At 42.1% G+C, this 27,414-nt stretch overlaps 1 protein-coding gene across 4 annotated transcripts in view; it reads left to right on the forward strand.

Moving 5' to 3' along the window:
- Positions 1–27,414, forward strand: part of APP (amyloid beta precursor protein) — a 338,242-nt gene that overhangs the window by 170,157 nt on the left and 140,671 nt on the right. The window lies entirely within an intron of this gene.

Genomic DNA, 27,414 nt, shown 5'->3' on the forward strand with positions numbered 1-27,414 from the left:
TCTGTTATCCCCATAGCCTAATGTATAGAGCAGTGAGCCGAGAAAAGGGAAGCCAACGTTCAAACCCTTCGTGGCCCATTAATGGTCCATGTGACCTTCAGCAAGTCAATGAGCTCTCCATTCCCTCAAGTAGAAAACTTGGCATAGAAATAACTCTGGAGCCTGAATGGTAACAGCTTGAGCTTGAATTCAGAAAGGCCAAAATAAAATCTAAAATCCAAATATCTAGAACAGTGTCTCTCAAACTCTGTGCCATGGCACAGTGGTGTGTGCTCTGAAGAGATTCTGGGTGTGCCATGAGAAATTCCAGAATTTTACTTTATTTTTAAAAATTCCCTTCATAAGTTTGCACTAGAATTGATGACATGTATGTCGTGTATGCAAGAGTCTGTCAATGTCATAAGCGTCTGCGTGCATAATGATACAGCCGCCCAGAGAAGCATCATTCTGTGATGTGATTGGTCCTTGAAAACTAATGGCAAGTAATTTAATTTTTATTTTTTATGCAGTAATTATCCTAATTTGAACAGCAAAGCAATCGAGGCTTTGTTACCGTTTGGATCTTCTTATCTTTGTGAACTTGGATTTTCAGCTCTGACAGAAATTAAACCGAAAAAAAGAGAACGACTGCAGATGGTGGATGATGAAATGCGTGTTTGCATATCAGACTATTGAGCTGCATTTTGAGTTAATTTGCATTGAAAAACAAGTGCATGCATTGCATCGATTAGCAATTTCTATTCTATCTCCTTTAGTTTCACTGTTGTTTCAATTACCCATAGAGTTAAATAAATAACTCTCAAATTTAATTTTTTGTTGGTTTTGCAAATAATGTGCTGCGAAAAACATTTGCTCCATTTAGTGTGCCAGAGTATAAAGGTTTGAGAGACACTGATCTAGGACATTGCTGGGACCCTCTTTGATGATGTGATCACGTAGGAACATACTTCCATTGCTGCTGTAATGAAAGCAATGACTGTAGCCACTATCCCAGCCTTGTACACTAAGGGCTCCTTTTACGAAGGTGCATTAGCGTTTTTAGCGCACGCACCGGATTAGTGCGTGCTAGCTGAAAAACTAACGCCTGCTGAAGAGGAGGTGGTAGCGGCTAGCGCGTGCGGCATTTTAGCGCGCGCTAATCTGCACGTTAAGACCCTAACGTGCTTTGTAAAAGGAGCCCTAAGCAGTGAATTCATCAAAGGGTGCCTAATTCAAAGATACTCATTATATTCCTATATGCTATATCAGCACCTCTTGATGATTCCACCCCCCCCCCCCAAGTGGCTGTACATTTTAGTCATCCTTTTTCAACAGTTCTGCCTACATTTCTCTAAAAAAATATAGATGTACTCATACAAATAGGAGATTGAAAACACCAAGGCCCTTTTTACTAAGCTGTGTTAAAATTTTGAATTTGTTACATGGATTATCATAAGATAACTGTGTTCAATGTTGGGGGCAGTGGCATGAATTCTGCCCAGGCAGCTGCTACATAGCAGGGGTGACCCAAAGAAGGGGGCCGATTTGTATCTTCTTCAAAGTCTTTTGATCTGGACTCCCATTATTCTAGGAGTCCTTTCAAAAATTGTTGCTTGGGAGGGGGCCCGAATTTCAACTTCTGCCACTAGGTGGGGCATGCAGTTAACAAAGAGTCAGTACAGGTACCACACACTAGCTGCACCACAAATAACTAGATGCATTTCATGCCATCTACTGAAGTGGCATTAACTTCTCCATGTTATCTGCTTCATCAGCAGCTAATGTGCAGTATTGTACCTCATGTTAAGTGTAAAGTGCAATCCCCATTTATTCTCTACACCAGTGGTACCCAACCCTGTCCTGGAGGACCACCAGGCCAGTCGGGTTTTCAGGATAGCCCTAATGAATATGCATGAAGCAGATTTGCATGCCTGGCACCTACATTATATGCAGATCTCTCTCATGCATATTCATTAGGACTATCCTGAAAACCCGACTGGCCTGGTGGTCCTCCAGGACAGGGTTGGGAACCACTGCTCTACACAGTTCCACATTAGTGCCTGCTATATGTCAGGCCTTTGCATTAACAGCACAGCCGTATGTTAACAGTGCATGCTAATTCCAACATTAATCATTGGCTCCCATTCTTAGATTATATAATGGGTTTAAATATTGATTTTAATAAACTTTGTATTTTAGACGACTTTAATATTCCTCTAAATCCTCAGGAACTTGGAGAGACTGATCCAGATCATGTTGTTTTTGTGACACTTTCCACTTTAAATTTAGAACAGGTGGCAAAAGAAAGCACACATCAAGCAGGTCATGTATTGGACTTAATCTTTATGTCCCATAACTGCATGAGGTTGCTTGAAAATACTCTGCAGGTTGAACAGGTGGATTGGTCTGAACACAAGATGTTATCTTTTGTGTTTGGGTCAATAAATAAGAGTCAGGAGAAGAAAGAGGTGTGTCAGATAAGACCTTACTTTGATATAAAAGACTTAGAAAAGGAATGGTTGGCGTGTGTAAAGATTGATGAGAATGATTCAGTAGATGTGATGGTGTCTAAATGGCACAAAGGCTTGACAAATGCGTTGAATGTTGTTGCACCTGTGAAAACAGTTGAGTTGAAGAGACAATGTAAATCTTGCACTTAAGATCTGAGGTGATAGTACAGGTTAGAATGAAGTTAGAAAGGCAGAGCATCTATGGCGCAGGATGAAAGATATTGAGGACTATGATGGTTTCAAAATACGCCTTAAGGAATATAATAGTTTGTGTGAGAATTAATGGAACCAATATTATAGGGAATGGATTACTCAGGCTTTGAATAGTCTCAAAGAATTGTTTAATACAGTTAGTTATGGATATGATGGTGCATTTGATTATTATGATTTAGATGTGGAAAAGTATGCTCAGTTTCTAGTGGAAAGAATGGGAGGAGTTCAGGATCCTTTGTTGAATCTGATTTAAGCATGTAGAAACTGTGAAATGGTTGCAGTTTGATAGAGTGGATGAGATGGAGGTTCATAAAGTTATTTGTGACTGTATACCAACCCGTGCAATACAAGATCCTTGCTCTTCAACAGTTATTAGACAAATGGTTAATCAGGTGACCTCGGTAATTTCTAAAATTGTAAACAAATCACTGGAAGATGGAATTTTTCCAGTGGTTTGTAAACAATCTACTGTTAGACCAGTCTTGAAGCGAAAAAACTTAGAGATGAGTGTTATGAAAAATTTCTGACCAATTTCTATTGTACCTTTTATTGGAAAGGTTTTAGAAAAATTTGTTCTCTCTTAATTAGATAATTTTATACAGAAGACCAGTTGCTTGGACTGCAATTAATTTGGTTTTCAGAAAGCTCACAGTATAGAATTATTATTAATTTCTTTAATTGATACCCTACCATTAGTATCAACATATGACATTTTGTCTTGTGTCATTGGATATATCTGGAGCATTCGATTCGGTTGATCTCCATAAATTGTTGGTGAGATTGTTTAACCTTGGAATGAATGGTGCTGTTTTCAATTGGTTTAAAACATACCTTATAGGACTTTCTTTCCAAGTGAGAAATGGATATAAGATCTCAGGAGAATATTCAGCTAGGACTGGAGTACCACAGGGCTTGGCACATTCTGCTCTACTATTTAATATCTATGTGGCTGCTATAGGGCAATTATTTGAATCTTTAGGAGTTGAATACCGAATATATGCATATGATATCATTTTCTTCTTTCCAGTAGGTGGGTGGGATACAAATTTTGTAAATTTATTGAGTAAATATATGTGTAAAATTGAGGAGTGGATGGGAGAACAAGGTTTGAAACTAAACGTGGATAAAACAGAAATAATGTTTGTAGAAAAGCCTAATTATCATTTGCCCAAGGAAGTGAAAGTAATTGATGATGTTCTTCCAGTAAATGAATCTATAACTATTTTAGATGTAAGGCTTGATTCTGGCCTTACAATGAAGTTGCAAGTAACCAAGACCATACAAGCATGTTTTGCACAAATATGCATCTGTTACACCGATTAAAACCCATGCTATCATCAAATGATTTTCATACAGTAGTCCAGCTTTGATTTTATCAAGACTTGATTACTGCAATGCTCTAATCCTTGGAATAACAAAAGCAAGGTGCAGGGCATTGCAGGTTGTACAAAATGCAGCAGCAAGATTTATTATGGGATTGTCGAAATATGATCATATTTCGCCTTACCTCCAACAATTGCACTGGTTACCAGTTGTTTTCAGAATACAATATAAAGCAGTAATGATTTGCCATCAGTTCTTGTATGGAATCATACCAGAATTGTTTAAAAAATAACATGTTTAGTTATTCACCAAACAGATCATTATGTTCTGAGAATTTAGCTTTATTGAAAAAGAATGTGAACCCAAAGCTTGTGGAGACTGGTAAGATGACTTTCTGCTGTGCAGGAGTTAAAATATGAAACTCTCTTGTGGACCAAATATAAAATTGCTGTGAAAAGGGCTTGTTTAGAAAACTACTCAAGAAGCAATTATTTGTGGATGCCTTTTTCTAGCCAATAACTTGTTTCTCTGGTATAATTGATGAATTATTCACAATCTCTTTATATAAGCTTTGGTGTTAGTTTGCAGATATGATCTCTGCAGATTGTTTGTGTGTTTGTCTTATGGGTTAAAAAAAAAAAAATTATGTATATAAATTATGTAAACCATTTAGTGTTAAACGGTATAGAAATTTTTAAAATAAATAAATAAAATTAACTGCTTAATTAGAGGGAGGAGTAGCTTAATGGTTATTGTAGCGGGCTGAGAACCTGGGGAACTGGATTCAGTTTCCACTGGAGCTCCTTGTAGCCCTGGGCAAGTCACTTCACCCTCCATTGCCCAAGGAACAAAACTTAGATTGTGAGCCCACTAAAAATAGAGAAAGTTTCTGCATATAATAAATATAAACTGCTTTGGTTGTACTACAGAAACACGGTATATCAAATCACATTACCTTTACCTCTTTAATGTACTTTAGTAAATGGGCCCCAATGTCTTTCTGCAATTATTTTGCAAATTCTGAAGAATCTGTTGGTACTGGGAATTTGGGTAATTAATAAAAATACAGTAATATATCATACATTCCTCTGACCCTCCACCCCCTCATACACATTTACACTCCCACATTCTTCACCTTTCCCTCTCGTCAGCTTTATCTACACACCCGCACCACAACATCCTCTTCATAGAAACATAGAAAATGACAGCAGATAAAAGCCAAATGGTTCATCCAGTCTGCCCATCCACAGCATAACACAATATAAAATTTTATTTCCATCCCATAGTACCTTTCTGTTCAATGCATCCACTATCTCCTCCTCTCTCTAAGAGATCCCACATGCCTGTCCCATGCTTTCTTGATCTCAGACACAGTCTGAAGTGGAATAGTCTCTACCACCTCTACTTGGAGACTATTCCAAGCATCTTCCACCCTTTCTGTAAATAAGTATTTCCTTAGATTACTCCTGAGCCTATCACCTCTTAACTTCATCCTATACCTTCTCCTTCCAGTGTTTTCCTTCATTTGAAAAAGATTCATCTCCATACATTAATGCCATGGAGCTATTTAAATGTCTCTATCATATCCCCCTCTCATGTCTTTCTTCCAGAGTATAGATATTAAGGTCTCTAAATCTGTCCCCATACAATTTATGACAAAGACCACTAACCAATTTTGTAGCAGCTCTCTGGACCAATTCCATCCTATTTATATCTTTTTGAACGTGTGATCTCCAACATTGCACAAAGTATTCCAAATGTGGCCTCACTAGAGACTTATACAACAGCATTATCACCTCCCTTTTCCTACTAGTCATTCCTTATGCACCCGAGTATCTTCCTGGCTTGGACTATCACTTTTTTCTACCTGTTTTGCCACCCTGAGATCATCACCCCTAAGTCCCGCTCTTTTTTTTCATACACATAATTACTTCGCCTCCTATACTATACTGTTCTCCTTGCTGCCCAAATGCATGACCCTGCATTATTTTTAGTATTAAATCTTAGTTGCCAATTACTGGACCATTCTTCAAATTTTGCCAGATCCCATCTCATGTTATCCACACCTCCGGGGTGTCTACCCTATTACAGAGCTTGGTATCATCTGCAAAAACACAAACTTTGCCAGCCCAAGGATAGATCCCTGCAGCACTCCACTAACAACATTCTTTTCCTCTGAGCAAAATCCATTTATCACTACCATTTGTCTTTTAATCCAGTTTGTCACTTTAGGGTCCATACTGAAGGCAGTTCGTTTTTATCAATTCCCTATGCAGTACTGTGTCAAAGGCTTTGCTATAGTTCAAGTATACTACATTTAGTGCCCCTCCCATTTCCATTGGTCACCCAGTCAAAGAAATCAATCATATTTGTCTGACAAGACCTGCCTCTCATAAAACTATGCTGCCTCGGGTCATGCAGTTCATTTGATTCTAGAAATTTTACTGTCCCTGCTTAAGAAGCAGTTCCATTAGTTTACTCACTACTGAGGTCAGACTAACTAGCCTGTAATTTCCAACCTTCTGCTTACTTCCGCTGTTATGCAGAGAGACCACATCCGTTCTTCTCCAGTCCTCCAGAACTACACCAGACTCCAAGCCAGTGGTTCTCAACCCTGTCCTGGGGGACCCCTAGCCAGTCGGGTTTTCAAGATATCCCTAATGAATATGTATGAGAGGGATTTGCATATAATGGAAGTGACATGTATGCAAATATCTCTCATGCATATTCATTAGGGATACCTTGAAAACCCGACTGGCTGGGGGTCCCCCAGGGCAGGGTTGAGAACCACTGCTCTAAGCAATCATTGAAAAAATGAGACAACAGAGCCATCAGAACCTCTCTGAGTTCCTTGTGTACCCTTGGATGTATCTCATCAGACCCCATCACTTTTTCTATTTTTAACTTAGCTAGCTCCTTACAAACACTGTCTTCTGAAAATCTGTCCTGGTCTACCCCATTTGTGTTTGCTTTCTGCAATACTAGCCTCGGTTTTTCATTCATGAACACAGAAGAAAAATAATTGTTAAGCAGTTCAGCCTTATCCTTATCATTCTGCATATTTATCTTCTTCACCCTTGAGCCTCACTATGCCATTTTGACACTTCTTCCTATCATATCTAAAAAAATGCTTTGCCCTCTAGTTTTATCATTTCAACTATCTTTTCTTCCATTTATATCTTTGCTTCTCTGACGGCTTTTCATGCTTCTCGGAGCTTTTCCACATATTTTTGCCTGTTTTTTCCTCTTTCTGCGATGTGTCCTTTTTTCTCTTACCTTTTCAGCCACTACATTTAAAAATTGAAGTGGTCTTCTTTTCTTTTTACCTTTATGTATCTTCCTAACATAAAGGTTTGTTGCCTTTAGAACAGTTCCTTTCAGTTTCACCCACTGCTGTTCTGCTTCGTTCAGCTGTTCTCATCCAACTACCGATAACTCCTCCTTGAGGAATTCCCCCATCTTGATAAAGTTAGTTCTTTTGAAGCCTAGAAACTTAAAACTTGAGCAAGTCCTCTTGTCCCACCTTTTAATATTGAACCTCGCCTTTCAGTGATCACTAGATGGCAAATGATAACCCACTGTAACCTCAGAAACATGTTCCCCGTTTGTAACCCCCATGTCCAGAATACTTCTATCCCACTGTTACTAATTTCCAGAATAATTCTTCCTGCAGCGAATTCAAGATCTCCTTGCTTCTAGATGACCCCACAGCAGGGATGGTCCAGTCAACATCTGGCATAGTAAAATCATCTATCAGTAGTACTTCCCCTTTGCTAGCTATCTTGTGAATGTCTTCAATTAAATCTTTGTCCATTTCTTCTGACTAATGTAAATACATTTTCCATCCCCTCTTTCCAGATTAACCCATAGCATTTCTTCTTTACCTCCTATATCCTGCAACTCTGTCACTTTACAATTATTGTTAGCATATAACACCGCTCCTCTACCTTTTTTACCTACCCTATCCTTCCTGAATAGATCATTCTCAATCATGGTTCTCCATGAACCACGTCTCTGTGACTGCCACTAAAACCAATTCAGCTTCTACCATTAGAGCCTCTAAATGTGGAATTTTGTTATCCATACTATGGGCATTGGTATACAAAGCTTTCCAGCTATCACCTTTTTGTCTCATTTCAATAATGGTATTCGATGTCTTATATTCCTGAGAGCTATTAGTTATCTTGGAACATTTTACACCCATCTTCCTCCTCCTTCTCCTCACATAGAAGGGAAATGGCTATGCAGTGGAAAAGTTGCTGACACTTAAGTATTGTATTTAGAAATTCTGTTGCTGAATCAGCAGTCTTGTGTTCTCGGAGTTGTGGTTTATGTTGGGCACATTATTTTTTTTAAAAAGAGGAAAAAATAGCTGGTGCTAACTGCTCTGTTTTGGTGCAAGTTACTTGTGTGGCACCAGTGCAGTATTGAGTGGATGAATCTGGAATATAGTCTGTTTCTGGCTGAAGTTCCTTTGTTTTTATTTCTGTCTACTTCTGTGGCCTGATCATGAGGAAGGTTAACTGAATATTCCATTGGAAAAAAATGTCTGAAAGGTCATGACAGAAGGATTATGGGAAAATAATTTTTCTTGTTTTTGCCTGTGGTCCTACAGTTTTTACCTGGACAATATTTGCAGTCTTTCACATTCCCTAATTCGTTATAGAAGGGGATGGGAACTTCCAGACCAAAGACTATTGGCCTCTTTTACAAAGCCACGATAGTGGCCCTGAAGTCCATAGAGATTTAAAGGGCTTCAGGGCTGTTGCTGCGCAGCTTTGTAAAAGAGTCCGTATATCCAGCCTGTCCATTGGCAGTGCCCTTTTTTAAAACTCTTCAACAGGCAAACAGCAACTTTGGGGCTCATTTAAAAAAAAAAAAAGTCCAAAAAGTAGCATAAAAGGGGCAGATGGATGTTTTTCTTGCCAAACCCTTCCAAATCACTACTTTTGAAACCATTTTGTATACAAATTTCTGTGATAGTTTTCTGCAATGTGTCTAAATCTCAAGGGGGCGTGTTGGAGGTGTGGTTTGGATGGGACTAAGACAGTCATGATCTGGATGTTTTTCTGCAATAATCAGTCATTTTAGAAAACATCCAATTTGGACGTTTGAAGCTAGACCTGTTTTAACAACAAATAAGTGTCAAAAAGTGCCCAAACCGACCAGCGCTATAGAAATGATAAATAGTAGTAGTAATGTCTTGTTTTGTGTATTTTGGACGTGTTTATTTTTGAAAATGGTTCAAAAAGATATACACACTGAAGACAAACACAACTGAGAAATGACCATTTTTGAAACACAAAGATGTTTTTCTGTTTTGAAAATGGTCATGTTCACTAACTGGATTTTTGTGTGTTCGCCGCAAAATGTAAAAACTTGGATTTGAACATCGTAGAAACATAGAAGTATGATGGCAAGATAAAGGCCAAATGACCCATCCAGTCTGCCCATTTGCAGCATTCACTGTCTCCTCCCCTCCCTAAGAGATCCCACATGCCTGTCCCACACTTTCTTGAAACCGGACACAGTCTATGGGCTCCTTTTACTAAGCAACGATAGCATTTTTAGCACACGCAGAATTTTAGCATGCGCTAAACCCGCACTACGCGGCTAGAACTAACGCCAGCTCAGTGCTGGTGTTAGCATCTAGTGTGTGCAACAATTCTGCGCGCGCTAAGCGTGTGCTAAAACCACTATCGCAGCTTAGTAAAAGGAGCCCTATGTCTCCACCACCTCTTGTCAGGAGCCTATTCCCATGCATCTACCACCCTTTCTGTAAAAAAGCATTTCCTTTTATTAATCTGTATTGAATCTGCCCTTCTATATTTATTTATCTATTCCTCCAGTTCATCCTTTCCAGCAATAATCAGTTGATAGCAGCTCCCCTTCCCTATTCTCTTGACCACCACTATTGAAAACAGATGATTGTTCTTGTTTTTGCTATGCCACCATTGTTGTGGTCTCACCCGTCACAGAATCAGCTGATGATGGTGACAGGAACACTTGTACCATTACAGCAGCCAACAAACGGATGATTGTGGTGAGAACATTTTATCTTCTTGCACTGCTTACTCTTTGCCCCTAAACATGAACTCTACATCTTGCTACTACTAGTCATACGTGTCTCAGGAGCCCTTCCACTCTCCTAAATCCTCTGACACTATTAAAGGTGAAGTCAGGAGGAGAAGCTGCTGGGTACAGATGAGTCCGAGAATGCTGGTGTTGGGTGAGGACCAGAAAGGGGACACTGGTGTTTAATGAGTTAGGGAGAGGGGATATTGGTGTGCAATATGGCAGGGAGATCAGAGAGGGAGTACTACTGCTCTATGGAACAGGGAGCTGAGGGGATACTGGTGTTTCCTGAGGCAGGGAGATCAGGAGGGGAATCTTGATGTTCAGTGAGCTAGAGTGATCAGAGATTGGATTCTGATGCTGAGGGATGGGGTAGGGAGTGGATACCAATAATGGTAAAAGGAAAGGGGATGGGACTTGATAAACTGCCAGAGCAGAGCGACTAACTGATAAAAGGTATGGAAAACTTTTCATACGCTGACAGGTTGAAAATGCTGGGGCTGTTCTCCCTAGAGAAGAGGAGACTTAGAGGAGACATGATAGAAACCTTCAAAATCCTGAAGGGCATAGAGAAAGTAGACAGGGACAGATTCTTCAGACTGTGGGGAACCACAAGTACTAGGGGTCACTCGGAGAAATTGAAAGGGGACAGGTTTAGAACAAATGCTAGGAAGTTCTTTTTTACCCAGAGGGTGGTGGACACATGGAACGCACTTCCAGAGGTTGTGATAGGCCAGAGCATAGTACAGGGGTTCAAGGAAGGTTTAGATAGGTTCCTAAAGGATAAGGGGATTGAGGGGTACAGATAGAAGCAGAGGTAGGTTATAGAAATGGTCAGGAACCACTTCACAGGTCATAGACCTGTGAGAGCGGACCGCTGTGCGCGATGGACCTCTGGTCTGACCCAGCGGAGGCAACTTCTTATGTTTTTATGTTCTTTCTATGGTTACAATCAAAGCAGTTTGGTCCTTCATCTGTACAAAGTTCTCTATCCTACCTTTATGGGCTGCACTGCTATCCAGTGTTTGTAGGTATACCCCTTTCATATAGTGTATGTCAGATGTAAAAACATATTATCTAGACACATAGAAGCAGATCTGTTCCACATCACATCTGGTTGTAGGTTTCAATTGTTGCTAAAGGCAACTTGGAAACTGCTGAAAAGAGCTGGTCTTTTCTGTGGCACAGTAAATATGGAGGAATAAAGAATGCTACTTTAACATTTTGAATGCAATTTTTAGAAGCCTATCCTGACTATCTGGAAATTTCCCACCCCTGCTACAGGTAAAAAAAAATATATGTGCAGGGATCAACAACACACATACTTTACCATGCAGTTCTGGAAGGGGGATTTGGTTAGGGGAGATATCACATACTGTTCTGCATTTTTAAATTATATACATTGACACGCAGGAAGAGGCGGTCGGAGCATACCGCGAGTGATTTCCTTCACTTGCCGGCACTCCGGCTGTCCTTTCTTGCCCAGTCATTCGCGATCAGAAAATCCGCGAATGACCAGGACCATGAACAGTGAACCGCGAATGACCAGGGGAACACTGTATATCAAGTCCCATCACCTTTAACTGAGCAGGAACCTCTCCTGCTCAATAAATTGTCTTGAATATCAACCCCTTGTTATCCTGGCGTTAACTGGAGAGCTATCTAAAAAACAGTTTCAATAACGCCAACTGCAGACCCATTATGTTTATTCCCTGATGTGGTTGGACTCAAGAGTTTGAATATCTTTGTTTGGCTCATGCTGTTTAACCATCTGCACATTTTTGTTCTTGTTGCCAAAAAATGCAGGGAATAATGTATAATTGTGCACATTGGTGAAAGGTTGGCATGTGTTTTTCATTCTGTAGACTTTGCCAGAATTTAAAAGTAAAATTATTCTCATACTTTTTACCTTGAAAATTATCCCAGTTGCTTTCCCTGCACACATTTACTCCTGCTAATTACTACAGGTACTTTTTTCTTTTGGAAAGTTGAAAATACTGTATGAAAAGTGAATGGGTTCATATTAACTGTTTACACCAATGCTGCTAGTTCACCAGTTCCTCCCTCTGGATCCATATGTGCACAATGTATAATGCCAGTTATAAAAATTGTAGGGGAGAGATCATGTGATGCTGTGAACCAGTGAGCTGCTCTCTGTGCCAGCTCCAGTGCCCTACTCCTTACTTTGGCTACTTTCAGGGCATTATTAGCGAACTTTGCCTGCAATTTACATTGTTGATGCTGGTGATTACATGGACAAATTCTTGGCGAAATCTATCCCTGTAATGACCTCCAAAATTACTAGAAAAGAGCAAGAAAAGGTAAAGCCTGGAGAAGACAATATGGCGGACCCGCCTCGTGCAGCCAGTCCGATCTTTACGGCTGAGATGATGACGGAACTACAACAAGCTGTTCTTCAGGCACTGGGCCCGCGAATGGAGCTAATTTCCTCTCAGCTTTCCAAGCTTGAATTGCTCCTGGAAGACCACGCCACCAGGGTTACGGAATTAGAGACCCGGGTTTCCACGGTGGAAGATGGGGCGACGGCGACAGAGGTTGCCACCTTTACTGCCCAGCTGCGTCAATGTCACGATAAGATAGAAAATAGATTCTGTCGTGATAACTTACGATTTATTGGCTTACCTGAAACTATTGCTGATTCTGTTCTTCTCTCCATGGTGGAGTCTTGGCTGGCTAGTGAGTTACCCATGCTGTCATCATTGGGCCCGGCCCGTTTTGAGAGGGTGTATCATGTGTGGCCCCGTCTGAGTGCAGATAAAAGATCCCGGGTGGTGATTGGCAAAGTTCACAACTACCGCCACAAGGTGGAAATCCTTCGGGCCTATCGTGGGAAATGGGAATCGCTGGTATACAAGTTCACACCGGTGCGGTTTGGACAAGATTACTCAGCGGTCCTAATGGATAAAAGGAAGGTTTTTCATCCTCTTTGCTCTAAATTGGTGGAACAGAAACGCCGATTTATGTTTTTATATCCAGCTATTTTTAAAGTTCATCACGACGGAAAGTGTCATGTATTTGATTCTGTGGATACTGCAGGAGATTTTATTAATCGCTTGGAACCCTCCTCTTCTTTACCTACTTGATCTCTTTATAACTGTTTGGTTTTATTTTTCTCAGTACTTAATGGACTGAAACCCGGGATGTTTATTTGCTCTTTATGTACTTCTTACACCAGTATCCTCTGTTTTTCAGTACTCATCTTTAGCCTGGGGTAGGGCAATGAAGGCATCAGTAGTGTGATCTGCCTTCCTTTTGTCATTATGACATTGGGTTGGCTGTATGCTTGGTGGGGGGAAGGATTAGGTAGGGTGGGATAGGGAGGAACTGGTGGTTTTTGGAGGTGGGTGGGATGTTTTTGGGTTTGGGAGTGGGGTGGGTATTGTGGGGTTGCACTTTTGTACATTCCAGTGTGTCAGGGGTGTTCTGCTTTTTGTTTGGTTTACGGTCAGAGTACAGGGTTCTGTACGATTTCCCTTGGGCGATGGCTGGGCGCTCAGGGGAGGGGGGGGGGTTTCTAGAGTGTATTGTGTGTACATGGTGAGTTTATGGAGCATTGAGTGATAGAACATTCTGAATTTTTCATGGAATGTGTGTGGCATCTCTTCCCCTATGAAGCGAACTAAACTCCTCCAGTGCCTTAAATACCATGGGGCTGATTTGGCTTGTTTGCAGGAAACACGACTGACCGATGTGGAACATGTTAAATTACAGAAAAGCTGGATGGCCCAGGTATTTTATACCTCTTCCCCACAGAAGAAGGCGGGAGTAGCCCTTCTTGTCCGCAAGGGATTTCCGGGCAGAGTGGAACAGTTATATAGGGACACTTCTGGTAGGATTTTGTTTTGTAAAATAACTATGTCAGGGCAATTCTTTAACCTTTTGATGGCATACGCCCCTAATCAATATGATCATAACTTTTTCTCCTCTTTTACTCAAGTGGGACTCCGAGATCCATCTACTCCATTGATTCTCTTGGGGAACCTAAACCAGGTGCTTGATCCGGCATTGGACAGAACAGGGCCAGGGGCATCTTACTCGCATACCATAACCAGGGGTGTTCCTCACTTGTGTGATACCCTAGACCTGATTGATCCCTGGCATCTCTTACACTCTACTGAGAGAGATTATACCCATCAATCTTGGGCCCATCATACCTTCTCCAGAATTGATTATATATTGACTTCTAAGACTTATTTTTCTCAGGTCCATTCTTCTGTGGTGGGTCCGCTCTCCCTGTCTGATCATTGTCCTATTTGAGTCGATTTGCTTAGGCCTGATGGTTCTCCAATGCTGGACAGTTGGAAGTTTCCTTCCTATTTGGCTACAAACCCGGACTTCATTCAATATTTAACTAAAAAGTGGGAGGACTATGAATATTTTAACTCTTCCCATAAGGATACTCCTTTACTATTCTGGGAAGCGGCAAAAGCAATACTCAGGGGTGAGATAATTTCTTATACGGTGGCCCAGAGAAAACGATTGTCTCAGGGTATACTACAGTTGGAGAGGGAATGTCGGCGACTTAAACACACCTATATTACTCATCCTTCTCCTCAATCGAGGGAAGCATGGGTGACGGCTCAGGCGTCCTTGAACCCTCTGCTCCACAAACGCACCCAGAAGTATCTTTATTACACTAGATTTCTTTACTATAAATATGGTAACAAGCCGGGGCACCTTCTAGCGTCCTTGGCAAAACCTAAGAGGCCTAACCGTTATATTCCTCGGCTACAACTTCCTTCTGGGGGGGTGGTGACCATTACGCCGGAGATAGTAGAGGGTTTTTTCCACTATTATAGCACTTTTTATTCTTAGAGCGCTGGGGGCCCTGATGTAAGTGATTACTTGGAGGTTGCCGAGGTCCCTCGCCTGTCATCTCCCACCTGCCAGCAGTTAAATCAGCCCATTCAGGGGAAGGAGATTCAGGTGGTGGTAAATCAACTTAAAAATTGTACTTCCCCGGGTCCTAATGGATTTTCCCCAGAGTTTTATAAGATTTTATTTCCGTCTTTATGTGGTCCCTTGGAGGCCTATTTTTCTGTGGCCCTTGAGTCTGATGGGTTTCCTCCCGGAGCCAATCATGCCTACATTACTTTAATACCTAAACCGGGGAAGCCTTACATAGACATTGAGTCCTATCGCCCTATATCATTGATAAATGTTGATCTTAAGATTCTGGATAAGATTTTGGCCAACCGGTTAGCACTCTTATTACCCGCATTGATTGTCCCTGAGCAGGTGGGTTTCGTGAAACATCGCCATTCTGTTTTGAATGTTCGTCGGTTGCTCACTGCTGTGCAGCGCACTCAGGATGCTGCTCTTAAGGGGGTCTTGGCCTTGATGCTACTAAGGCCTTTGACCAGGTCAAATGGCATTATCTTTTTCAGGTGCTCCAATATATGGGCATTTCTGGCTGATATTTCGATATGGTTCAGTTTTTGTATACGAACCCTACAGCCAGTGTTCTGGCCAATGGCAGTCGCACATCCTCCTTTATGATCGCGAGGGGCACCAGACAGGGGAGTCCTTTATCGCCCCTTTTTGTTTCTCCTTTACATGGATCCCTTTTTGCATACTCTCCAGAGGGATGATGACTTGCAGAGTCTGCTGGAGAGCGATTCGCAGTTGCGGGTATTGGCGTTTGCAGATGACCTCCTGTTGACTCTTGGGAATCCCCAGGGCTCTTTCCCTCGAGCTCTGGAGCTTCTTGATGAGTTTAGTATATACTCCGGTTTGGTGTTAAATAAACAGAAATGATTGGTATTGGCATTGTCTCCAGATGTCCAAAGAACTTGGCAGGGCCCTGTTCCTCTGGTATGGGCCCAGGGACAGTTGAAATATCTGGGCATTCATGTTTCTCCGGATCTTTCTCAGCTTTATCATTTGAACATTGTCCCTTTATTGACCGCTACCAAACAAAAACTACAGAACTGGCAGGTTTATCCTCTTTCTCTCATGGGGAAGATTGCATTGTATAATATGGTTTTGGTGTCGCAGTGGCTTTATGTCTTTCAGATGTTACCAATACTCCTTTCTCCCAAACATGATAAGGAGTTGAGTACATGTCTCCGTCGTTATTTGTGGAATGGGAAGAAGGTGAGATTATCCCTGCTTGCTTTGCAAAGACCTAGGGACCAGGGTGGCCTGGGACTGCGCAACTTGAAGATGTTGTCCCTGGCCTGTCAGATGAGACATCTTAACGACTGGTTTCGGGGAACGAGCCATTTTTCTGCTACAAGTCAAGAACTGTTTCTCTGTGGACCATATCATTTCAGCTATTTGCTCCATGTGAAGTGTTTGCCTCCAAGGACATCCTCTGCTAGAGATTTATTTTTGCTGCCCTTGCGTCGAGTCTGGAAGACTTTGTGCCAAAGGATGCATATCCCATACACTGTGACCCCTTATTTACCATTACAGGGAAATGGAGACTTTGTTCCAGGGATGCCCCCGGTGGCGGCAGCAGTGTGGAAGGCTGCCTCTTCTCAATATATTTTTCAACTTGTTCATTCTAATGGGACTTTATACTCTTTAGAAGACCTCAATAGGGAGCATGGCTGGACAGCTCAACATTGGCTCCCTTATTTTCAGCTTTCTAACTATGTTCGTTCATTGCCGCAAGACTGTCTTACGGATAGCCGAATGGAAACTCTTTCTGAGGTTTTATATTTGTCAGCCCAGACATTGATTCCTTTACAATATCATTATCGTCACCTTCAGGAATCTTTAGGTGATATGCCTTATGCTCATTATGCGAATCAATGGACTTTGGACTTACCTTGCGAGGTTACGGATCAAATGATACAGAGAGGACTTCGTCGAGTGGCAAAATTGACATCTAGGGTGACTGATTGAACTGAATTATAAATTTCTGTTACGCCTGTACAGGTCTCCGGTGTACTTGCTTCAAGCTACTCTCTGCTTCTGCTAATTGCCTTAAGTGTAATCATTCTCCTGCTACTTACTCTTGGACACCAATTTTGGACATGTGTACGGATACAAACCTTTTGGCAGCAGGTTCATCAGCACATTATGGTCATGTGGAACTACACATATGTTTTTGGCCTGCTCATGCTGTTCACTGTGGATTTTTTGTCGAGACCCTTTCCGAAGGGTTTCCGGGGCTTTTTGGAAAGAGCAATTTTACTGGGCAAGAAAGTGATACTTCATTGCTGGATCTCTTCTGATTTCCCGCCTTTGGTTCATTAGCGAACTTTGATGATAGAATTGGCATCCATGGAATGCCTCTGAGTACCTTCTGTGGATACACCGCAGGGGCGGGCCTTTTGTTCTTGTTGGGAACCCTTTTGGATCACTCTGACGCCCAGAGCCCGCAGTCATTTGTTGAATGTTTAATTTTTTCTGTTAGCGACACACTGGAATGGGGATTGTGGATTGACCTTGGTTGGTTTTGGGTTTTTTGGGAGGGGGGGGATGAGTGGGTATCAGTACATCATGGTGAAATATGACAAGAATATTGGTACTCATTTCTGTGCTTTGTACACTGTGGTGTTCTGTATTTGTTTGGTTCTTTTTGAAACTCAATAAAATATATTATTAAAAAAAAAATTGTAGGGGAAATTGCGATCGATTAGGGCATATTTTGCCGTTCCTCATTTAGACTACTGGTACAATCATTGATTTTGAATTCCCTGGATTATTGTAACATCATTTATCTAGCTTCCAGTGAAAGGAATATCAAAAGGTTGCAGATCATTCAGAACAGAGCTGTTCTGTTGATTTTCAATTTGAAAAAATTTTGATCATGTAACTAAATTTTATTGGAAGCTACATTGGCTCCCAATTGAGGCATGAATATTATTCAAATTAAGTTATACCTGTTACAAGACATTGTTTGGCCTTATACCTGATTATATTATTGATCACTTTAAATTTACTGACAGAAAACATTTATCTCGACATTTTAGATTATTTACATTTCCTACTGTAAAAGGTTGTATATACAAAAGATTTTTTTCCATAGAATTTTATCTTTTCAAGCTGTATCATGGGACAAACCCTTTTCTGTCCTGATAACAAACTCCAACTCCTATCTTTCCTTTAGAAAAATGCTAAAGACCTACTTATTTGACAAATTTTTCTGAATGTGATTATAATACACTACGCTTGTACAGTCTTTTGATTGTTGTTAACCACATTGAACTGACTGCGTTATATAAGTGAATTTGTTATGTTATATTTCAGAATGATTCTGTCTTGAGAGATGAATTCACATTGGCATATGGATATTATTTTGTTTTATGCGGCTGTTGAACATGATTAGACAGTGTAGAGCCAAAACTGGTGAAAGAAACAATTTTCAGCTACTACTACATTTTAAGCAATGGGACCTAGGGGAAAATTCTCAAAACTATAATGTGGTCGCTAAAACCGGTTCCAGCCGGTTTAGCGTTCATGTATTTTGGCTTATCAAAACGGCTTATCGTGGTCTTTTCCAAGTTTCCTAGCAGTCTCTGACACTACCATGCAAATATATTACAGTGAGATCATTAATATTTAAATGAGCACTCTGGGCAATTCTCTATTATCACTGAGTGATTCCTTAACCTCGCTATCCTACATTTGTGAGCAAATTTTTCCAGCAGGTCTGAGCTCTACTAGCCTTACTTTTTGGTCAGTGCCTGAGCGCTGATTGGCTCAGGCATTGACAGGTAAGGCTTGACAGCTCAGGCCTGCCAGAAAATTTTGCCAAGTTATATAAAGAACCAAACACTGAGCAGTAGGTCAAAATCACTCTTTTATAAAAACTCCCAAATAGGAGAAAACACCTACTGAAATGGCATACTTCTTTAGACACTTTTTCAAAGATTAATATTGTCTTCAGATTTTGTATTGCTATCAGATTTAAACAGTAAAAAAAAGAAAGAAAAGTTCTGGAGATGGGATCACAGCAAGTATTTTGATAAGAATAGTACAAATGTTTGAACTATGTAAAGCAGTGTTCTTCAACCTTTTTACACCTATGGACCGGCGGGGAAAAAAAAAATTATTTTGTGGACCGGCAAACTACTAGGACTGAAATTTAAAAATCCCGTTTCTGCCCCGTCTCTGCAAGCTCGGTCCTCGCAAACCATCTGATCCCTCTGCCCTCTCTCCCTTCCATATGGTATCTGTCTTCTTTCTATGCCCCTCTCCCCTTTCCATCCAGGCTGTGCCTCCTCTCTCCTTTTTACATGATTCATTCCAATTTCACTGCTCTCTTCATTTTTATCTCTCCTACACCAGATCTAGCATCTTTGTCCCTCTCTATCTCTCTACTTTCTCATTCCTGTGTCTCTTCTTCCCCTCCTCTAATCTCCCTGCCAGCTGTTTCCTTCCTTTTTACTTCTCCCTTCCCAGACTCCTTTCCCTCCTCTCCTCCCAGCAGCATCTCTCCTTCCCTCCAGATCCAGTCCCTTTTTTCCCCTTGCCCAGCAGCTTCCCAGACTCCTTTCCCTTCTCCCTTCCCAGCAGCATCTCTCCTTCTCCTTCCCTCCAGGTCCAGTAGCAGCTATCCCTTTTTTTCCCCTTGTCCAGTAGCTTCCCAGACTCCTTTCCCTCCTCCCCTCCCAGCAGCATCTCTCCTTCTCCTTCCCTCCAGGTCCAGTAGTAGCTGTCCCTTTTTTCCCCCTTGCCCAGCAGTTTCCCAGCCTCCAACAGTGGCTTTCTCCGCTCCCAGCAGCTGTACTTACCAGCGCAGCGATTCAGGAAGGCAGCCTTGGGTCCTTTGATGGGTCATGCTGCCTTTGAGGAAAGAGGAAGTTGTATCATCAGAGGCGGTCGCGACTCAGCAAAAGCCCCAAGGCTGCCTTCCTGAATCACTGCGTTGGTAAGTACAGCTGCTGGAAGGGGAGAAAGCCACTGTTGGAGGCTCTCCATGATCTCCCCGATCCTGCAAAGACTTCAGTTCGTCGATCTTGCCGGCCCTGTATGGACCAGCAGGAAATTGAAGCTAGCGATCTCGCAGGCCTTGTGCGGACCGGCAGGAATTTTCTGCAGACCGGCACTAGTCCATGGACCAGCGGTTGAAGAACAGTTATGTAAAGGACAATATCATAAATTCATTTGGTGATACGTTTTGGAAAAGTTTAAATTTCAGAGTGCCAGAGGGGAGGTTTTTATGCTGATGAAAGAAAGAAATGGAGCTTGGAGAAATCCTCTATGTGACTCCTAATAGAACTCTGAGGCTTTTCCTACCCTCGGACCCTGTATAAATCTGATATTAATATTGCCTTCAGATTTCGTATTGCTCTTTGAAAAAGTGTATAAATAAATATGTTATTTCAGTAGGTGTTTTCTCCTATTTGAGATTTAGTATACAAGAGAAATTTTTGACACCATCAAGCATCCCTCCCAGCAGTGGGAGGGATGCCCACTCCTTCCCGCCACCACCGTTGTACCCCAGACAACCCTCCCTCCCCCCGTGCCTCTGATGACCCCCATTTACCTTGTTTACAAAGGCCGGCTGGAGGGATGCCTCTTACCTCCGGCCAGCAGGCCCGTCTCTTCAAATTGGTGGGCCTTCACCCACCCCGGTGCATCCTGGGATGCACCGAAGAGGGGCCTAAGGCTCTGGGTCAGGTTGCTTAAGGCCCCTCCTATGCAGGTTAAAGTATGTGGTTTCTGTTTTATTGAGATTTGATATACCACTCTTTATATATGATGCCACAAAATAAAATAGGAGAAGAACTCCATTAAATATAATGTTAAGTTGTGTTAGTGTTGTTACTTTATACTCATACCACTATTGCAATGCAAAGCAAAGAAAGAGCAAAGACCTAAATTAATACAAACCCATTATGTACAGTGAACATCATAGATAAACAATAACAAAACAATACATTCATTACAAACAAGAACACAGGAAAAGGGGTGATTCATTCATTAAAAACAAACCAACCTACAAAATCACTTACTATTCATCCATTCGTGTTTAGCAACCTTTTCTCCCCAGAGCTCACAGTTAAAGGCCAAAAGCTAGCACAAAAAAATGATCCTTCAGTAATGCCCTGAACTTCTTATGGTCTGTTTCTTTGAGTTTATCTAATTTAATCTATCTAATCTAATCTTTTATTTGTGCGTTCATACCTATACAGGCTCAAGGCGACTTTAAAGAGAGGCAAGAGGGGAGGTGGATAAGTAGGAGGGAGAGGAAGGGGAGAGAAAAGAGGGGGGAGTGGAGGTGGGAGGGAAGGGGAGGAAAAGAGGAGAGGAGAGGGTAAAGTAGATTAAGTGTCGAACAGATGGGTTTTCAGTTGTCTTCGGAAGATGATGTGGCAAGGTTCAGTTTATGGCTGTGAGGACCTCTTGTTTTTGCTTTGACTGCAGCTATTTTTTGCTGCCCTCAAGAAGTTGCTGCCTTAAGTAACAAGAAAGAAAGATTGATTATTTGCTTTGGGGTGGGTTTTTTTTTTCTTTGTAGCTGAAATAACAATTCCTTTGATATTTCCTGGTGCATGGTTGTCTGAAATCTGGCTCTTCTAGGAGTAAGAAGTGGGAGGGACTCGTTTTTCATGCTTTTCTTCCTAGGCCAGGAAGTACAGTCAAACTGCATAGCAATTCATAATGACATTTCCAACAAGATTTCTGTTTTTAGATTTGTGACCTTTTAGCAAAGAGAGCAAATAAGCTGAAACCCTTGAAATGAATTTACATTCTGAGCACAGTTCCAGTTTCAGCTTGATTGGGGAATAATGTTTTCTCAAGTATTATAATGTGAAACTGGTAGAAGATTGCATCAGATAGGTTTCAGGGACACTTTACATCCTTATACATGTGCAACTAGTTCTGAGAGTTAATCTTATTTCATCCAAGGCTTGTTCCACACTAGCTGTAGGATGCATTACTGTATACTCATGTTTGAGGTGGGAAATTTAGACTTTAAAATGGCTTCATTAGATCAGGGTCGTCTTATCCATAGGTCATTTTCATGGGCAGGCATTTCTTCTACTCTGTGTTCCCCCATGCTGACCCTCATCTCCCCTCTCTGTCAACCCTTCTACCTGCTTGAAGTCTGGCATCCCCCTTCTTATAGCCACCCCTTTTGCAATGGTTTGGGATGCCCCCACCATCCCAGTCTATCTTAAAATGTCATCATTAGCAGCAGTTCGTCTGACATATCCCACCTGTGTGGAAACAGGAAGTTGCATCAGAGGAGAGGGGCAAGTCAGAGGAAAGGCTTTAGGTCAAGTTGCAGGCAGCGTATATATGTAGCACTACTGCCACTGCCATTGGCAATCTCTAAAGAGAGATAAAAACATTTTAAGGTGAGGGATGAGGGGCTGAGATAGAGGGAAATATGCTTACCTTGGGGGCAGAGGGTAGATAGAGAAGGGTGTTGGATTAAATCAGTGGTCTCAAACTTGAGGCCCGCCGGGTACTATTTTGAGGCCCTCGGTATGTTTATCATAATCACAAAAGTAAAATAAAACAGTTTCTTGATCATATGTCTCTTTAGCTATAAATGACAATATTATTATTAAGACTTAGCCAAAAGGAAAGATTTATAAACTATAAAGAGTTTTACCTCAGGCAAAATTGTCATTTCTTTAATAAGACATTAACTATTTTTTTCTAAGGCCCTCCAAGTACCTACAAATTCAACATGTGGCCCTGCAAAGGGTTTGAGTTTGAGACCACTGGATTAGATGAAGGAGGGAAGGCTAGAGGGGAGCCTTGACTTATACACAAGTCACTGCAATTTTGGCACCTGACTTTACATTTAGCACACAAAGTTGAGTGCCTAATTTATAGATTAATATCACTTGCGTGCAGTTTAATTTAATATTGAGCTTTTAATTGGAATTAATGGCTAATTACTGGCTTTAGCTATTTATTGGGCTTTATTTACTGCCTTTTCATGAAGAGATTCACCCAAAGCAGTTTACAATACATGTCTGGTGATTCAGACAGGTCGTGACCTGTTTGGGCCGCCGCGAGAGCGGACTGCTGGGCAGGATGGACCTATGGTCTGACCCGGCTGAGGCACTGCTTATGTTCTTATGTTCTTATGAATAGTAATCAGGTACTCTTAAGTATTTTCCCTCTCTGTCCCGGCAAGTTCACAATCTTAAGTGTGGTACCTGGGGCAGTGGGGAGTTAAGTGACTTGCCCAGAGTCACAAGAAGCAGGCTGGGATTGAACGCACAACCTCAGAGTACTGAGGCAGCAGTATTGGTGTTAATTGACACCAGTTGGCAGTTACACACACAATTAACCGTACACATTATTCTAGAACAGCCCTGCACAACATACGGCCCGTGAGCCGCATGCAGCCCAAAATGGCTCTCGCTGCGGCCCACACCAGATATGGCTCTCACTCCGCTCTCCTGTCCGTGGGGGTTCAGCTACCGCGCCAGCACTGCCAGCTTCTCCCACTACCACTGACAGGAACCAGCCCCGAAGCTTTCCAGCAGCTACGTTTTGCTCCCCCTGCTGCAACTTCCTGTTTCCGGCAGGGCGGAACGCGGCACATGGAAAGAAGTTGCGGCAGAGGGAGCGAGACGTTGGAGAAGCAAAGTTTTGGGTGTTGTTGGAAACTTCAGAGACGCAGGTAGGATGCGGAGATAGAGCATTTGAGATTGAAGGAGAGAAGTTAGGACAGGGAGACTGGGGAATGGAAGAAAGATGAAGAGATGACAGGCCCTGGGGAGGGGGAAGACAGAGAGAGTGAGTGAGACAGAAAGACCTGAAACAAAGGGGAGTCAGAGGAAAGGGGCAGATGTTGGACTTGGGGGTGTGTAGAAGGAAGAGAGAGAGAGACTGCAGAGAGGTAGAAAGATTCTGGACCAAGGAGGGAGGAAGGAAGGAAGGAGAGAGACAGACAGACAGAGAAAGACCCGGAAGAAAGGAGAACAAATGCTGGACAGGGAGGGGGGGGAGGGTTGTAAGCAGAAGAAAGACAGAGAGAAACAGAGGCCTGGACCAAAGGGGAAATACAGGAGGCAGATGCTGGACTATGGGAGGTACAGACAGAGGGGGAGAGACCCTAAGGAAGAACAGAGAGATGCAAGATCATAACAGAGGAGGGAGAGAGAGACCTGGTCCCAAAGGGTATGAGGCTGGATTGTGAAAGAAATGTTGGATGCACAGTCAGAAGGAAGTCCAACCAGAAACTAATTAAATCGCCAGCCAACAAAGCTAGGAAAAATGATTTTATTTTCAATTTAATGATTGAAATGTGACAGTTTTGAGAATTTATATCTGCTGTGTGTATTGTGTGTATATGAAAAATGAAAGGAAAAAATTGCTTTACAATTAGTAAAGGGGGCAGGATCTGGGGCAAAGCTTGGGTGGGTTTAGGGCAGAGCGGTCTGTGATTGGGGGTACTTAGCTTGAAGCAGTTGAGAAACACTGCTGTAGGCAATCAGCCGGCCCCAGTGCCTCTCCTTCTCTCCCACCCTCTTCCCTTCTGACACCTCAAGGTCTCTGCGCATGCGCGGATGTCAACATGATGATGTCACGCATGCACAGGATGTCATCACGGCAATGTCTGCGCATGTCCAGGTGCCTCGAGCCATGGCCACTACCTGTGGCCTTGCTACATTTTCCAACTTCGGCCCCGGATCATTTTTGAGTTGTGCAGTCCTATTCTAGAAGCTGCATGTGCAGTTTCTGTCACATACATCTTGTAGGGGTGTGTGGCTGTGTGAGGGGCAAGGGTGGATCAGGATGCACCTATGAGTTACGCATGCATTATAGAATACTAGGGGTTAGATGCCCAACTGCCATCAGCACCCTCCTGTCTAGTTCCCACTCCAGGTTATAGGAGTTTAAGGACAGGCAGCTAGATTCTTCTCCTAGGATACAGAAAAAAAGGGGACATGTTTTAATCCAGCTCCTCTGGTCAAAACATGTTAAAATGATCACCATATTCCTTAGATATTTTTCTGTACCTACATAAAATTAATTTATTTTCTAATTTTTCTTAACTGAATCCCTTCATACCAACCCCCCCCCCCCCCCCCAACTGCCACCAGCATTTGATATGGCATAAGTATTTGTGCCTAAGGTTAGACGTGAAACTGCAAACTCACACTAGTATTCTATAATGGTGATTCCGTGTAGAACTGCTGTGATCGAATTCATACTCAATGTGCATCATCCCAGCACCTACATTTCAGCACTGTTTATTGAATTTATCCCGTTATGTATTATATCCATTCTTTTATGCAAGCTGTGGCTCAGGGGGTCAATATTTAGTAACCTTCTTATGTGGAGGGTATGTAGGTATGTCTAATATTAATTTGTTATACCACCTATCCAAAGGAAAATCTTGGCAAATTAACAGTTTTAAAATATCTAATGTAGACAATGGGAATGGGGAAGACTAGGATCAGAGGCCTAGGTTACAGATGATGAATTAATAAGATAAAAAAATAAAATATAATTAACCATAATATACTAACATCCAAAAGGAGGAAGGGAGGGTATAGCACAAGATAAAGAGAGAAGGGTACCCAGAACCCCAACCATGGCGACCCTAGAGGAAAGCTCTGATGTAATACAGGGTTTTCAATATCCTTATGTTCCAATATACATGCATATTTTATATAGGACCATAAGAATAACCATATTGACTCTGACCAACTATCTGTCTAGCCCAGTCTCCTGTTATAACCAAGCCAGGTCACAAGTACCAGACAGTTTAACTTTGCTGTCTGGAACACCTTTTTTCTCTGTGAATTAAATGGGGGGAACACGGCTAGGGGTGAGTAACCTTGAAAGGGATCTGGGGGTGATGGTCGACACATCACTGAAACCATCGGCGCAGTGTGCGACAGCCTCAAAGAAAGCAAACAGAATGCTGGGCATCATCAAAAAGGGTATCACAACCAGGACGAAGGAAGTCATCATGCCGCTGTATCGCGCAATGGTGCGCCCGCACCTGGAGTACTGTGTTCAATACTGGTCGCCGTACCTCAAAAAGGACATGGCGGTACTCGAGGGAGTGCAGAGGAGGGCGACTAAACTGATAAAAGGTATGGAAAATTTCTCATACGCTGGCAGGTTAAAAACGCTGGGGCTGTTCTCTCTGGAGAAGAGGAGACTTAGAGGGGACATGATAGAAACCTTCAAAATCCTAAAGGGCATAGAGAAAGTGAATAAGAACAGATTCTTCAAACTGTGGGGAGCCACAAGCACTAGGGGTCACTCGGAGAAATTGAAAGGGGACAGGTTTAGAACAAATGCTAGGAAGTTCTTTTTTACCCAGAGAGTGGTGGACACATGGAACAAGCTTCCGGAGGAGGTGATAAGCCAGAACTCTGTACAGGGGTTCAAGGAAGGTTTGGATAGGTTCCTGGAGGATAAGGGGATAGAGGGGTACAGATAGAACTGGAGGTAGGTTATAGAAGTGGTCAGAAACCACTTCACAGGTCGCAGACCTGATGGGCCGCCGCGGGAGCAGACCGCTGGGCAGGATGGACGTCTGGTCTGACCCAGTGGAGGCAACTTCTTATGTTCTTATGTTGCCATCTAATAGAGCTAGGCCACACTATCTACCCACTTACCAGGGGTACAAACTTCAACCCCAAGGATTGAACCATGTACATTCTCAGTATTCAGGTAGATCCTTCTGGTAGTTAATAGCAGTAAGTACCTGAATGGGTCCTTGTTTTTGCCTGTGATGTCACTCAGGGTAAGGAAACAAACAAGCTCAAAATTGGGCAACAGCATAGTCCTTTCCTATATAGATTAGTGTTATGTAAACTTAGCTCCAGTTTGAAACTTTTAAGCATCCTTTTTCTCCCAAAGCATAATCCAAATATATAGCTTTAGCCCGTCCTTGATTATATATATGCAAATTAAGTTCCCCAAGAAGTAGAGCCCTGCTTCCTTGTTCTCAGCTGCAGTCAATGGTTGCTCTTATAGTCCTCTGTGGCAGCAAGCATATTGGCTCCTTTTAGTGATACTGCATTTTTAAAGTCACTTCCAGGAGGGTGCAAGTTCTTTTCCCCCTCCCCTCCTTTCGCTCCTTCACAACATTTTCACTTTTTTCAGTATTCAAGGCTCAGCTGTTTAAAAAGTCCAATAGCTCCCGACAGACCATACCCAAGGAATAGTTTCACTCTGACACCTATCACTATCCCCTACCCCAGAGCTGTCAAGCACTAGTAGAAACAGCATACAAGTCATTCAAGCTTCTAAACATTATCTTATCTCTAAGTCCTTAAACATTATCAAGCTTGGGGGGGTCAGGTTTTGCATCTAAATCTGTGTATTTCATAGATTCAGATTTGTGCACTGGCTCTTCACCTGGGTTTTCAGAGTTTTCACTGTCCATAAGGATGGGTTC

The sequence above is a fragment of the Geotrypetes seraphini genome, chromosome 4 (assembly GCF_902459505.1).
Source record: "Geotrypetes seraphini chromosome 4, aGeoSer1.1, whole genome shotgun sequence".
NCBI lineage: Eukaryota > Metazoa > Chordata > Amphibia > Gymnophiona > Dermophiidae > Geotrypetes > Geotrypetes seraphini.